The sequence below is a fragment of the Littorina saxatilis genome, linkage group LG14, assembly GCF_037325665.1.
Source record: "Littorina saxatilis isolate snail1 linkage group LG14, US_GU_Lsax_2.0, whole genome shotgun sequence".
Lineage (NCBI taxonomy): Eukaryota > Metazoa > Mollusca > Gastropoda > Littorinimorpha > Littorinidae > Littorina > Littorina saxatilis.
This window is the reverse complement of record NC_090258.1, coordinates 28,495,710-28,511,083: the sequence shown is the minus strand read 5'-3', so window position 1 is coordinate 28,511,083 and position 15,374 is coordinate 28,495,710. Positions and strand designations below refer to the sequence as shown.

The window sequence follows — 15,374 nt, the reverse complement described above, 5'->3', positions numbered from 1 at the left end:
AACACGAAACTATACAAATTTGTATGGCAAAAACAATATAGTAATAAAAAAGCTTTTGAAAAGATAAAAAGGAAAATTATGGAGTCTGAATATGAGCATGGTGGATTGAAAATGATCAATATGTTTGATATACAGAAAGTGTTTTATTTAAATTGGATTGGACGGTTGCATGAAGCAGGTCGAGAAAATTGGAGTGCAATCCCAAAATGGCACATTCAACAATTAACAGATGTTAATCATTTGGCAAAAATTAATTGCACACAAAAGGAATTACAAGGAATAGAAAAAGTTCAAAATGATTTTTGGAAAGAGGTATTTTTGACATATCTTGATAATAAGAATAAAGTAGGTTTAGAGGAAGTTGACAGAAATGATGTTGGTAATCAACTGTTATTTAATAATAGACTGATTCAGTTTAAAGGTAAAGTGTTGGATTTTGTAAAATGGCGCCAGAAAGGTTTTAATGTTATAAATGATTTGTTGAATGTTGAAAGAAATCAGTTTCTGTTATGTGAAGATGTACAGATCACTGTGCAGCAAAACCCTGCAATAACCTTTTTTGAATACAACGCTGTGATGAATGCAATTCCAAAACAATGGAAAGATTGGATTGTAGACAACCCAGCACATATAGTTAATGTAGATATGATTGATGATGAATTGAATGTGTTTAAAAGCAAACCCAAGTTAATTAAGTTATATTTAAAGAAAAAACGGAATTATAGCATTGAAAAATCTCATGCAATCGATTTTTGGAAAAGAAAACTAGATTTTGTTTTTGTCGAACAGACGTGGTTGTTGCCACGACAGGTGACAAAAGAAGTGCGCCTGCGTGTGTTGCAATGGAAAATTTGTCACAATTTATATCCCACCAATATTTTATTACATAAAATGAAAGTAAGTCAAACAAAAAACTGTAACGAGTGCCCACATATTTTGGATGTCATGGAACACTTTTTCTATGAGTGTCCCCGAATTAGAAGGTTTTGGACTTATATTGAAAAAATGTTGAACAGTCTGACAGGTCGGGCTTTCTTATTGTCTATTACAGATGTATTATTCGGAATCGAAAAATGTCAGGAATCAGCGTTAATTAACCATGTTTTATTGATAGCAAAAATGTGCATTAGCAAAGTTAAGAAAACTAAATCGCATATTCCATTGGAAATTGTATTTCAACAAGAACTTGCGCTACGAAAGGTTTATTCCCATTGTCCTTAGTTAGATTGTTGTTGAATTAAAAAGTGATTTAATGGAAATGTAACCTGTAATGTGAAAGAAAACAAAATTAAAATTTCATTGAAAAAAAGAAGAAAAAAAGAAAGACCAATGAAGAAGGATATGCACAACAAAAAAAACAACAACAAAAACAGACGAAAGAGGAAAATAAGATGGGTTGAAGCAGCCTTGCATGCAACTGAGGTCAAAAAAAAAAGGAAAAAAAAAAAAAAAAAGTGTGTTCGATAAGGTTAGAACTGTTTTTTTCATGAGAAGATTCAAATCGTTCTGTACACCATTTGAGGCAGACTGGGGCCTTAAGTAAACGTGCAATGCCAAGGCACTGCAAACCACTAGCGACGGACAAATCGCATCTCTCTCTCTCTCTCTCCCTCTCTCCCTCTGTCTCTCTCTCTCTCGCTCTCTCTCTTTCTCTCTCTCTCTCTCTATGTTCATTGATTTTGGAGAATATGTTTATATTCAACATTTATGAGAACTTTTTGCAGATGATACCACCATTCATTCCAGTAACAAAAATTTAACTCGCTTATCAGAATCCCTCCAAGGGAGTCTAAACCAGCTGACAGAATGGACTGACCTAAATCACATGTCTCTTAACCCAAAGAAAACCAAATATATGATAATTACAACTAGACAAAAACGACCTCAACTGGTCCCGATTTAATGATTGACGGCAATGTAGTGGAAAAAGTCGACCATCACAAAGTTCTAGGTGTCCACATCGATAACAACCTGTCTTGGTCAACTCACATTGAACAACTTAGTAAATTAGTGTCAAAGAAAGTGTACCTCTTATCTAGAATTAAACACTTCCTTAATTGTCAAGCCAGGAAGTTATTTTTCACTGCTCATATTCAGTCTCTTATTGATTACGCATCCACTCTATGGGACTCAGCAAGTGATAATTCCCTAAAGCTACTCAGCAGATTACACAAAAGAGCGCTAAAAGTAGTATTACTCAAACAGACTACTCTCACCGACTCAGACTACATCAACATAGGGGTCCTACCTCTAAAGTCAAGAATGAATTATAACAAAGGAATAATGATGCATACAATTATGACAGAAAATGCACCCGAAACCATTTGTTCAAAGTTCTCTTTGAAGAATTCGCACCACTTTATAAAACTAAACACTCCTCTTCCTAGGATAGACCTATTTAAATCAAGTCTTGTTTATTCAGGAAGCAGCCTCTGGAACGCTCTTCCGGACGCCCTGCGGCAATCCACCAATACGGATTCTTTTAGAACCAAATATTATTTCCATTTAATGAACTCTATGAACAAATAAACTTGATTGGTATGTTCTCTTTGTATACAGTTGTTCATTATCGGAATTATGGTTTATTGTGACAAAATCACGAAGATTTGGCTCTGTAATACATTGTTTTGCCGAGCTAATGTATTGTTGGGTTACTTTCCGTTTATCTTCATTGCTTTACACCCAATTTTGAACACTACCTTATGCTCTACAATGCTTCTTCATAATACGCTTTATGTACATAAACTAATATGTTGTACCATTAATGTTTGTATGTAACTTTTTTTCCCCTAGTGATAGTTATAGTAAAATAGTTTAGTCCCTCTTTAGGGCGAGGGCCAGATGCAAAAAAGCATATCTATGCTTATTCTTGTCACCCTCGAAAAATAAAGATTTGTCATTGTCTCTGTCTCTGTCTCTCTCTCAGCTCTCTCTCTCTCTCTCTCTCTCTCTCTCTCTCTCTCTCTCTCTCTCTCTCTCTCTCTCTCTCTCTCTCTCTACATGGCCAACAAAACAGGGTCTCCGTGTTGGGCACCTGAACATTAACCATGCTATAAATAAAATCAATGATATTTCTACAATGCTGTTAAATACTGGAACAAGTTTTCACATTTTTGGGATCACAGAATCAAGATTAACACCTCAGATCTCGGATTCTGATGTTGTTATTCCAGGTTACAGTACGTTACGCAGAGACCCTCAGCAAAGTAGAGAAACTGGTATACTTTTGTACATAAGTGAATCAATTAGTTATACACGAATAATACACCTTGAGAACTTCGTGGAATCTGTGTGGATTGAAGTTAAGTTGAGAGGAGCACTCCTCATAGGATTTTGTTATAGAAATCCCGCAGAGCGAGCAAACTGGTCAGATAACTTTACACAGATGTTAGATGCAGTTCTGCTCGAGTCAAAGGAAACAATTCTGTTGGGAGACTTTAATGTTGATTTGCTTAAACAAAACAAGCAGTGGGTTGATATGATTAACCTCTATAATCTTAAACAAATAGTCAACACTCCCACTGGAGTCACAGCATCCAGCAGTACTCTGATAGATCATATCTATGTTACTGATCACCATAATATTGTCGAATGTTGTGTTTCAGCCAATGGTTGCAGCGATCATTATCCTATCTGTTTAACATGGTCAAGAAAGGGTGTCAAAATTCCTAAAGTTGGTCACAAGACAATAAAATACCGCTCTTTTTCTCCATTTAACGAAGACACCTTTCTACATGAACTTTGGAATTCCCCACTATCTGATACTTACAATTTTACGGATCCGGACGAAGCCCTAACACATTGGCTTAGTGCCTTCAATGACATATACGATAAACATGCTCCATGGAGAATAAAGAGAGTTAGGCACATTGTAAAACCTAAATGGTTTGATAATGATTTACAACATGCCATTGACCATCGCGATTTTTTAAAGTCGGTTGGCAAGGAAGAGGAATACAGAGAACAGAGAAATAAGGTAAATTCACTTAAACGAACAAAAAAGATAAAATATTTTCGTGACCTAGCATCATCAAGTTCAAAGCAAAACTCAAAGAATATATGGAAGGCAATAAATGAACTTACAAATAAAAAGGCTGCCAGTCATCCGAGTTGTATCAAGGACATATCTCCCGATGATTTAAACACACATTTTTCTAAAATAGCTGAAAATGTGATTAAAAATGATAAGTCCAAATTAAATGATTTGAAAGTTTTAGAAGAATTTTGCAAATCAAAACAAATTTCATGTCAAGCAAAAATTCCCCTTCTTACGGTACCTGAAGTTTTTCACGCACTTACACACCTCAAGCAAACAGGCATCCGGGGGCTCGATGGGCTTGATGGTAGGATTCTTAAATTGTCAGCCCCCGTAATTTCTGAAACACTTACCTACATTTACAATCTCTGTTTAGAAAAAAAATATTTTCCAGTCGCCCTGCAACAGGCTAAAGTCATTCCTCTGTTTGGTTTAAACTGTTTTATTCAAGGTTTGTGCATTATTTACAAAAAAACGCATATTGAGTAAACAACAACAAGCATAATGCTTATAGTCCCAATAAACATGCCAGAACTGGGCCACTGCTGGCTTTTTGCTGGCAAGTTTGGTAAAGCTGGCCATAAAAAAACCAACACTGGGCCAATTATGGTTTGCCAACAAAGGCCCAGTTATGGCTTGCCATCACTGGCCCATCTCTGGCATTCCAGTAATATTGTCGGCCAGTAAAATGCCTTAATTGGCCCACTGTTGGCAAGCCATTGATGGCCCAGTGCTTGTTTGCCAGCATTGGGCCATAGGTGGCGATTTGCTGGCAATTATAGGTGGGTTTTTGCTGGCACGCCAGCAGTGGGCCAATGCTGGATTATTGCTGGCAAGAAGATCTGCGACAGCACAGCGGTATGACTTTCTCTCTTGGAGTGACGTAATGTACAAACAAATGTCGAAATATCTTGACGTCACTCGTGATGATGACGCATTGTCAACTAAATCCGGCCCGCGGTGGTTCTGCAGATGTCCGCTTATTTGTTTTGCATTCAAGGAATTTCCAAAGCACCTTCTTCGATTTCAGTACGGGTCCGATCTCCTCCGGCTAGAAGCAAGCGTGGTGAGTTTCACAAACAGTTGTGTGAGCAGGTCGTCGCAACGGCGTTAGATCTAGCATCTTCTTGTTCTTTTCCTCCGTTGTCGGTCTTTTTTTCCACTTTCTTCTGCTGGACGTTACGCGCGCGTGTGTGTGTGTGTGTGTGTGTGTGTGTGTGTGTGTGTGTGTGTGTGAGTGTGTGTGTGTGTGTGTGTGTGTGTGTGTGTGTGCGCCCGCGCGCGCGAGTGTGTGTGTGTGTGTGTGTGTGTGTGTGTGTGTGTGTGTGTGTGTGTGTGTGTGTGTCTTTTTCCTTTCTTTGTGTGATTGAGTTTGTTTTGTCTCTGTCAAAAGAAAAGCACCATAGGCATAAACACCATAAGCTTACTTGTAACCAAACAAATTGCATCTTGTGAATGTTGACATTGAGTATGTGTATATTCACTCCAGGACCAAGATTTGTGCAAGTATCTGACTGCCCAACTGGATAAGATGCAGCGCGCCTGGGTCTCAGTTCCTGAGAGAAACGCAAGAGAGCTACCCGAGACAACGTAAGCTTCGCAGGTTAGTTCAAAATACATATTCCCGTTGACCCCTTACTTCTGCTTGGCATTTGAGTCAGTTCAGAAAATATGATAGATTACAAGAAGTCGTCCTCTCTGTGAGAATGCCTCTGTGTGTGTGTGTGTGTGTGTGTGTGTGTGTGTGTGTGTGTGTGTGTGTGTGTGTGTGTGTGTGTGTGTGTGTGTGAGCGCGCGCGCGTGCGTGCGTGCGAGTGCTGTTTGCTTGCATGCGTGCGTGTATGCTTGCGTTTGTTTATTTGTTTGTTTGGTTTTGTGTGTGTGTGTGTTTGTGGGTGTGTGTGGGTGTGTGTGTGTGTGTGTGTGTGTGTGTGTGTGTGTGTGTGTGTGTGTGTGTGTGTGTGTGTGTGATATGGAATAATGAATTAAAACCAACAAAACTCGTTTGCTTTCATGTTTCAAGAGGTGAACGGCAGGAGGACTTGAGAGTTTCAATGGCTTACCGTAGGCTACGACGTCAGGACAAAGAAAAGAAGCGTTATCTCAACGTTGCGGATGCGAACAGAGAAATGACAGAATCAAGACAATCCTACGGAGGTTTACTGGGAAGTGAACAAGAAACATTCCTGCCTTTGGTCATCATGTCTCGAGTGTGAAATTTAGAACGCTGTACAAATAAAATAAAACAGTGAGCAACTGAAAACAAAGCGTACGTTTCTGTAATGCTTCGGTAATGAGTCGTTGCTGTTTGGAAGCTTTACATTTGTTTTGTTTTTAATATATATTACTGTATTGTTGTTGTGCCCGCTATAACTGCGTTGATGACGATATTCTGTCAAAACCACTGCCTTTACTTGCCAGATAAGTTACACGACAAATGTGATTAGCATTTCAATTGCATTTTACTGATGAATTTGATAATTACGCATATGCATATTGCTAATGTACAGCTTGACAGCATTGCCCTTTGCTTTATTTGCGCACGTCTTGCCGCCAGCATGGGTTGAAAAGTCCATTGATGTGCTGTGTTTTGTTATTGTTATTACATTCACTGTAAACAAGAAGAGCAAACCCTCGATCGAGTCACTTTCGCAGTTCTGAATATTATATGAGGCATCAGATGGACAGGAAGAAATTGCTATTCACAACACAATGAGTCACGTTCACATAAAATTTGAGCCCGGTCACTTTTATAGTTTCCGAGAAAAGCCCAACGTTAAGTTGTGTGTTGCCGAACAGAAAAGGCTAGTTATCTCCCTTGTTTTTCTGATAACGTTCGTAAAAGGCTACAGATGTAAATACTTTGATGTAAAGAATAATCCTACAAAGTTTCAATCACATCCGATGAACTTTGTCAAAGATATAAAATGTCAAATTTTTCCTTTGACGCTGACCTGTGACCTTGAAAAAGGTCAAAGGTCAACGAAACCATCGTTAAAGTGTAGAGGTCATTGGAGGTCACGACTAAACAAAATATGAGCCCGATCGCTTTGATAGTTTCCGAGAAAAGTCCAACGTTAAGGTGGTGTCTACGGACGGCCGGCCGGACGGCCGGCCGGACAGATTAACACTGACCGATTACATAGAGTCACTTTTTCTCAAGTGACTCAAAAATGACAAAAAAAGCATATTTATAGACTTCTAACAACCATCTATGGGCTAACAAGACTGTGCAGATCGAGTACATGAATAGAGCCGTCATTCTATCCGAATCAGTGGTATTTGTATATTTCCTGCAACTTATTGGCATTTTGCTGGCAATGGTAAAGACAGAAATATGGCATTTTGCCGGGCCACAACTGGCCCGGTAATTTCAGCAGGTAAAGGGCCATTAACGGAAAATATATGGAAAAAAGTTTTTTTTATATGGAACTAAAAACCTGCAAAATGCTGGCAAAATGCTGGCGAAATGCTGGCAAAATGCTGGGTTTTTGATGGCAAGCCATCAATAAGCCATCAAATAAATGATGGGTTTTTGCTGGCAAAATTCTGGCAAAATGATGGCAAAATGATGGCAAGCCATCAAAAAGCCATCAAATAAATGATGGGTTTTTGCTGGCAAAATTCTGGCAAAATGATGGCAAAATGATGGCAAGCCATCAAAAAGCCATCAAATAAATGATGGGTTTTTGCTGGAAAATTGCTGGCAAATTGCTGGCAAAATGATGGCAAGCCATCAAAAAGCCAGCAAATAAATGATGGGTTTTTGCTGGCAAAGTGCTGGCTTGCCAGTGATGGCCCATCAATTTGCCAATGTGCATACGGGTAATATGCCAGCATTGGGCCATAAGTGGGCCTTTGATGGCAGTAGTTCTGGCAACTGGCATTGCCATCAAAACGCCAGCAATGGCCCACTTCTGGCATGTTTATTGGGGTGGTGTTTACAGTTTTCTAGAAAAATACATATAAATGGCGGCTATTGTACAATTTAAATGAAAAGCAAGCAAACATGAAAAGAAAATTGAATGAAAATTGTACATCAAAAACAAAAATCCGTTTAAGAATACATATATAATATTTATGGTATTAGCGAGTAAGAGATTCCTCTGTTTAAATCAGGTGACAAAAGAGACCCCTCAAATTATAGGCCAATTTCCATTTTGTCTGTGTTATCAAAACCACTGGAAAAGCATATCATGATAAGGGCGAGGGCCAGATGCAAAAAAGCATATCTATGCTTATTCTTGTCACCCTCGAAAAAAAAGATTTGTCATTGTCATTGTCATTCTCTCTCTCTCTCTCTCTCTCTCTCTCTCTCTCTCTCTCTCTCTCTCTCTCTCTCTCTCTCTCTCTCTCTCTCTCTCTCTCTCTCTCTCTCTCTCTCAAATATACAGAGAGGAAGAAATAGTGACAAAGTGATAGAGACCACACGTACACACACACACCCACCCAACACACACACACACCCACCCACCCACCCACCCCCCACACACACACAGAGACAGACACAGTGAAACCTATATACCGCCTTTTAAAGGCATATGTACGCGCTCCCGTGTTTACAAAGTGTAGTTTGCCCATAATCGATGTCAAACGCACCATAAGGCCATGTAATGACGATATGTCACCATGCGCGGACCATATACATGCATTACAGCTTGTTTTACTGTCTCAAAAACTTTGGATGTAAACAAAGACGCGGAGTTATTTCCCTTGCGTCAACGCTACCTCTGTTGGCAAATCTATAAATAGGACGATCCAGATCAAAATGAAAATTAACATATCTCAACATTGAAGGGGTCCTAGACCACAATATTTTGCAGGGAACTTAATTTAGCATGTCTCCAGCTGTTGGTAAAGCAATTAGCGTGTATAGTCATCGAGTACATATCGATGGGCTAAAACCAGAACCAATTACCTCAAAATAACTGGTTTTGCAATTTTATAGTCATTAGACTTATGGTAATATGATTCTCACTTCCTGTGAAGGATTCTTGAAAATCTTGGATTATTGTGTATTTATAAGTCATAATTTGTTCTGGCTCCAAGAAATGTTCGGACTCATCTTGGAAGCAGAACCATCTAACTCCATCCAGGTTGGAAGCAGAACGTGATAAGTTCAGTTTAGTCTGTTCTGCTTCTGAGCCATGTGAGTAATGGGGAGTGTTTATCTGCCAGCCAGAAGCAGCCATCGTAACCTGACCTCTTCTGATCGCTGTGTGACAGTCAGTTTCCCTGCCCTCAGCGCAACCAGACAAGGTCACTATAGCGGTGGGTGTATCTGGTTTTCACCCTCTCAGTGTGGTGTGGGATTTCCCCCAGCACACAGAAGGGTGTTACAAGCAGTGGCGGAGTCTGCTGTCGGCAAAAAATGACATTTGTGTGGGAGTGTGGAAAGCAAAACAGGTCAGCGACACCTGTCAGTATCCGAATTTCAGACTCCGGATGTACCGTTATCAGCATAGCTTGTTATGACAGGTGTCATGTTGATACAATGTTTCTATTTTCTCATGGAAACAAATTGATGAGGCTTGGTGTCGCAAGGTCGTGTCAACGAAACGTCAAAAATGACGGGAATTAAACTACAGAAAACAAACTGACAAAAGGTTGGTCCACTTTCTGAAAACTCAAAGAACAGCATTCTGCCTATTGTACATCTGCTGCACAGTCTGTTTTGCTGTTGCTCGAGTCAGGACACAGATTCAAGTGAGTATCATCATATATTTTTGTTTCCCCCATTTGAACAAGTCATTAAAGCTTAATTTCTGATTTGTATTCATAAGGGAAACTTTCTGATTGTCTAAATTCTGTAATCTGCATACTGATCCCTAGCTTTTGTGTGTGCACGGTATAGTTTTGTTTTCCTAAAATAATAAAAGCACAGGCTGGTAAAAGCGTATTTGTCAAGTTTCGTGTGTGTGTGTGTGTGTGTATTCATGCATGTTGAAGTGTTTCAGCTCTTTAGTTTTCCATAAAAAAAATGAAATCAATAACCTCAGTGAATGTTCAGGGCAGATAATGACAATTTTTGTCCGCTTGTAACCGATGGATGGATGAATGAATGTTATTACATGAATGTTATTACAGCGCTATTTCCACCCTTTTTTGTGAGTTTGACTAATATATTTCTTAAATCACAGGTTTTTACAATGTCGAAGGAGAATGACTGGCCAGATGAGGACTTGATTCAGCAAATGATTCTTGAAACCCAAGAAACATCGCCTCCCTGTACAAAGTCTGGTAAGTATCAAAACACACACACACACACACGTACACACACACACTCTCACACTCTCACACACACACACACACACACACACACACCCAAACACTTATTTTCTAACTTACTCACTTACTTCCTTCTTTACAAAACGCGCCTGGATACTTTAAGCATATTCAGTGTAATCAGGTATTTATGTTTTATTTTTGTGTGTGAATAAAAACTCGAAAACTGTTTACAGTTTAAATGCAGCAGCGATGGTACGAAGGCAATTAACTTTTTTATCAGTGAATAATTGTAGTAGTAATTGCCAGTTTAAAAGAAGAATTCATAGTCTTTATATCTTGTGCAGATGCTGTTCAGCAGGAGGTGAATATGGCCGTCCAGGCAAGCAAAAAGCACCAAGCATTTCAGGAGACTGTCCTCCGGATTCATGGGATGAGGTTGCAGAACTAGAATCTTCTCACTGCCAATGGCTTAACGAGAATTAAAGTTCCAGGAAATGGAAATTGCTTTTTCGAAGCATCATGCTTCCATCTTGGACAAGTAACCCGTCCCAATGATTTGAGAGAACAAGTCTGTTATCACATCATGGACAATGTAGAGCCCTACTCCGGTTTTTTTGATCTCCCAACCATTGACGAAAATGAAAGATTTATGAACATACTTCAAATGATTGAGGACTTAAGAAGAAGTGGTTGCTGGAACACTCGTGCAGGTGATCTGTTACCTCTAGCGCTGGCAAACGTGACCAAAAGCTTAAAGACCAGTAAAAATATTTACCAGTCGTCAGACTCACCCTGTGGTGGATATCAGACCGAGCATTGATCCACAAGTGCATGTGCGGATGGAACCCATTTACCTGACATTGACAGCTCCCAAGAATCAGCCACAACACTATGATGCATGCATCAGGAGAAAAACCACTTTAAAACCAGACAGACATGCGTCTTCCGTCCTTGCACCAACTCCGAAACCTGATGAATGTGAAGCGTCTCCAGTGGAAAAATCTACTCTGAAACATGACGACTGTGCTGTTGATTTTTCAATCGAAGAGTCTACCGAGAAACATGGTGAATGTGGTTTTTCTCCTGTTCGTGCATCAACTCCAATACATACTGGTTGTGATTCCACCCCTCCACATGAATCCAGCTGCCCAACACCTGTAAATATTTCTCTTGTGTGTGCTTCTACCTCAGCATATGTTGACTCTGATTCAACCCCAGTGACTACAATCACCTCAGATGATACTAACTTTGATTTTTTTCCTAATGGTGTATTCACTTCAGCTTCTAACATGTCTGACACTGCTCCTTCATGTGAATCTACCACAGCATCTCCTCCATCTTGTTATGGAACCCCAGCAAAAAAACTGCCATCTCCGAGGAAGGAGGCATCCTATGTGACACCTCCAAAGAAGAAGTTTAGTCGAAAAAGACTCAGCAACCCTAAGACCTGGAAGAATAATATTAGAAAAACAAAGAAACTGAGCGGTCAATCTTACTCAAGGACAACCGGTGAAACGGCTAGGGCAAAAGCAGTACAGAAGGTCGACTGTTCAAAGTGTAAAATGATGTGTTCCAGCAAAATATCAGAAGAAGAAAGGCAAGACATTTTTCAGGCCTTTTATTCGCTCTCTTCATATGAGCGACAGAAAGACTTTGTTTGTCACTGAATTGAAGAAACGGGAACAAGAACTTACCTGAAAACAGACGGAGAACCAGCTCCAAAAAAGAGACAAGTTTCAAGGAAGTTTTTCTTTCTGAAAGATGGCCAGAGATCATATGTGTGTAAAACGTTTTTTACCAGCACACTAGATGTCAGTTGTGGAACTGGTACGTGGTCATCAAAGTTCTATTGACAAAATTGATGGTGACTTAGACTTAGAGTTTGGTTTTCTGCTGAAACTGTGATCTAAAATACAGGGATGTGCTTTAAGGTCTGACTTTGATTTTGACTTTTGTGCACAACACTTCTGTGAAGAAAAAAGTACATCACAAGGTAAGAATGCCAATTTGTTTTTATTGATAATGAACACGCAGGGTATCATGAAATCAGAATCTAGAACTCGTGATTTTATTGTCCTAGCTTGTGTGATTGGTTTTAATGCGCCAAGCTTGATCATCAGTGAAGCTTTTCTTGTTTGCTTGCTTGTTTCTGTGCTGCTTTGTTCGTTTTGTGTGTGGTCAGTTTGTCGTTGTTGCTGGGTTTGTAGTTTTTGTGCGTAATGCAAAACAATATGAGCTGATACAAAATAAGATTTACTATTGAGTTCTTAGGAAAACAACCAAAATACAATTTATTTTTGGAATGTTAACAAAGAATGTGGGTTTTTTTGCCATGGGAAAATACCTGCAATTTAATTGTGTGTAAAAGGTGTGCGTTCATTAGGCCATACATTAGACGAATACATAATTCTTTAATGATGGTTTAGTGTGTGACTTGAAATATGTGTGTTTATTGCGGCAATAAACATTAAAACAATTTAAACTAGTGTTGCAATGTAAGCTTTTGCTTGGAAGCAGAACATGCTATGTGTGAGGAGGCTGCTTCTGACTGCTGTAGCACAGGCCACAGTGGGATCTGTTTGGAAGTCAGAAGCAGCTATGGTGCGCTGGGCTTTTCTAGCTCCAGGACTGAGAAAAAAGAAGGAGCGTATTCTGGAAGCAGAACAAATTATACGTTATTTTCATATGATAGAGTAGTTCAATTAAATTGATTTCAACTGTACATGACCAGTTCTTCCTCTATATCTATTGCTTAAAATATGAAGGTTGTAATCTTGTGTTTACTATTTTTTTTTAGGGGTTAAAAACTTCAAGAGAGATAGGAGAATCGGCACAATCAAAGAAAATACCAAAATCATTCAATAGATATGGAAATATTAAGATTTACTGTGAAAATGCCAGCAAAAATGGCGTCCAAAAACGGGAACGCATACTCGGTGCGTCTTTGAAGACTTACCTCCCGTTCTGTGTTGTTGATAATAGTCGTGTTTGTGCTGTTGTAGTTGAAATAGTATCTAATAAAACTGATGCAGTTCTTGAAATGTTGCGAATTATTGTTGTCTTTGTGAAATGAGAGAGTGTTCTGAGGCGTAATCTGCATACGGCTGATGTCCCACATAGGGTACCCCACTTCGATCAGCGTATCACTCCAAATGAGCTTCATAGCAGAAAAGCAGATACACTACCAACACACTGCATAACAGATCTACAAGTCTGAGCCAGAATCATTGAAATTTACTTTCTGTATAAAATATTGCAATCAAATTTGTTCACGATGTCCCACAAATAACGCAGGTTACCCTCGCCTTCGATTCAAAGTAACTCCAATCTGACTTAATTACAATCGAAACGCAGATGACGAACTGATTCACCACAAATTTGTGGTATTTTACACACAAATTTCAACTGTGTTGTTTCGCGATAAACAGCCATAAACAAACAAATGTGGCGCCGTCACGTCGCCTTGGAAGGAATAACGCAGGTGACCAAGGCTTGTTTCCGATACCTGTCTAATTAAAATCATCGTTTTTTCACGAATGACGGCTCTTTGGCAGATCTGGTGAGTTGGAAACTGTCTATGAATGTTTCATTTAATGTCAAATGCGTACATTCTTGTCGATATTGTTACCTTTGGGCTCATAAATTAAGTCAATCGTCGTGTTGTCCGAAAGTGACTTTTGTCAGCATAGAACTTACTGTGGTTTGATCATTGACTGAGAAGAATCTTCCGATGACACTAGTTCATTTCACTACGCGACTGCAGATCTGCAAGGAAACTTATGGCAGGGGAAATAAGCTTAACTGAAGACGAATAAGCGGAGTAACTGTTCTTCAACGGATTGCTCTTACACTGATCTAAATATTTAGATCTTGTCGTCTGCTAGTCTGCTAGTAAGTAGTCTTCGGTCGTGTGAAAGTCACATCTATTTCGACTGTGTGCATCGATCCGTGTAGTGAAATGTTGATCTTTGATGATTTGGCAACATAACTTCGCTAAATGTGCTTCGAGTGTATCTCCCCGTTAACCGCATTTGAAAACGTCTTTTAACAAGACCATGTTTCGACAGCCCAGACGGGGAGGATCCTCGATAGCTCACAGGGTATATGTAGAGGTTACATGCCGAGTCTCAGTGATTATCAAAAATAATGGTCGAAGTTAGCGGATCATGAAAAATGCGAGCTTTAGCGAGCTTTTTCATGACCGCGAACTGAGACCATTATTTTTTATAATCACTGAGACGAGGTGTGTAACCTCTTTATTCCTCCTTTCTTCAGTTATTCAAAGAAAAGAGGAGTTTTTTTGCGAAAGTTTGATCGAATCCTATTCTCTCAACCAGTCAACCTGCGCAGGCGATCGATTAATGCGCGGTTGTATAGTTCCGTGCAAATCATTCCATTCTGTTAACACTTCTTGTCAGTTTTCCTATTTTGGGCTAAAATCAAGTACACAGATATGCTGTTATTCTGCTGTGGCGGCAAAGGCAGATATTGTGTGTTCTGTATATGTTTTGGTATCGCTTAGGATAATGTTTTTTCGTCAAATGGGACTAGCAGACGAACTTTTGCACCCGTGTTCCAACGTTAAAAACTGTATGAAGTTCAGTTTTCTGGGGAAAATAGTGTATGAAACCCCTTTATGTTGTTTAAATTGATGAGATGTGTGCATTTGGTTGCGTGTGATCTGTTTATTAAATGAAATATTGTTGAAAACTGACCGTCGGATTGCAGTCTGTTGTCGAAGGAACTGAGTGAAAAGAAGGGGAACTACTCTTGTCGCTAGACAAAGTATGAGTTACTTGCCTTGGGAAATTGCTTGTGATGAACGGCAGATGAGATTCAGAAAACAACCGAACTCATGGATTTTATATGGAGATTCATGTGTTCAGGCCTGTAGTTGTTAATTTAAATGCGGTATGTTTGTATTGTTTGCTCCAGAGATGTATACTTCGTACATTAGAGCGTTCGGAACTTTTCAGTCGCAAAAAGTAGTACCGAAACAGAACAACCTCTCAACCCATTGCACTATCGAGGATTCAGGCTGTTGCTGGGTCGTTATTTGTTTGGTTGCTGGGTGATTATCGAAAAATAACTACCCCTACAAGTTTACAGA

The 15,374-nt window shown here is 39.4% G+C and overlaps 2 long non-coding RNA genes across 3 annotated transcripts; both read left to right on the top strand.

Annotated features, from left to right (window-relative positions):
• Nucleotides 1–4,554: 4,554 nt before the first annotated feature.
• On the top strand, nucleotides 4,555–6,356 carry LOC138946679 (uncharacterized). 2 transcript variants are annotated; one of them, XR_011449407.1, is made up of 3 exons: nucleotides 4,555–5,102; nucleotides 5,526–5,639; nucleotides 6,060–6,356. It is a non-coding gene; the product is annotated as an uncharacterized lncRNA (long non-coding RNA). The 2 variants fall into 2 exon arrangements; XR_011449406.1 differs by lacking the exon at nucleotides 4,555–5,102 and having other exon boundaries at nucleotides 5,330–5,639.
• A 3,275-nt stretch (nucleotides 6,357–9,631) lies between these two features.
• On the top strand, nucleotides 9,632–10,707 carry LOC138947493 (uncharacterized). Its single transcript, XR_011449681.1, has 3 exons — nucleotides 9,632–9,742; nucleotides 10,177–10,276; nucleotides 10,609–10,707. It is a non-coding gene; the product is annotated as an uncharacterized lncRNA (long non-coding RNA).
• Nucleotides 10,708–15,374: the final 4,667 nt, after the last annotated feature.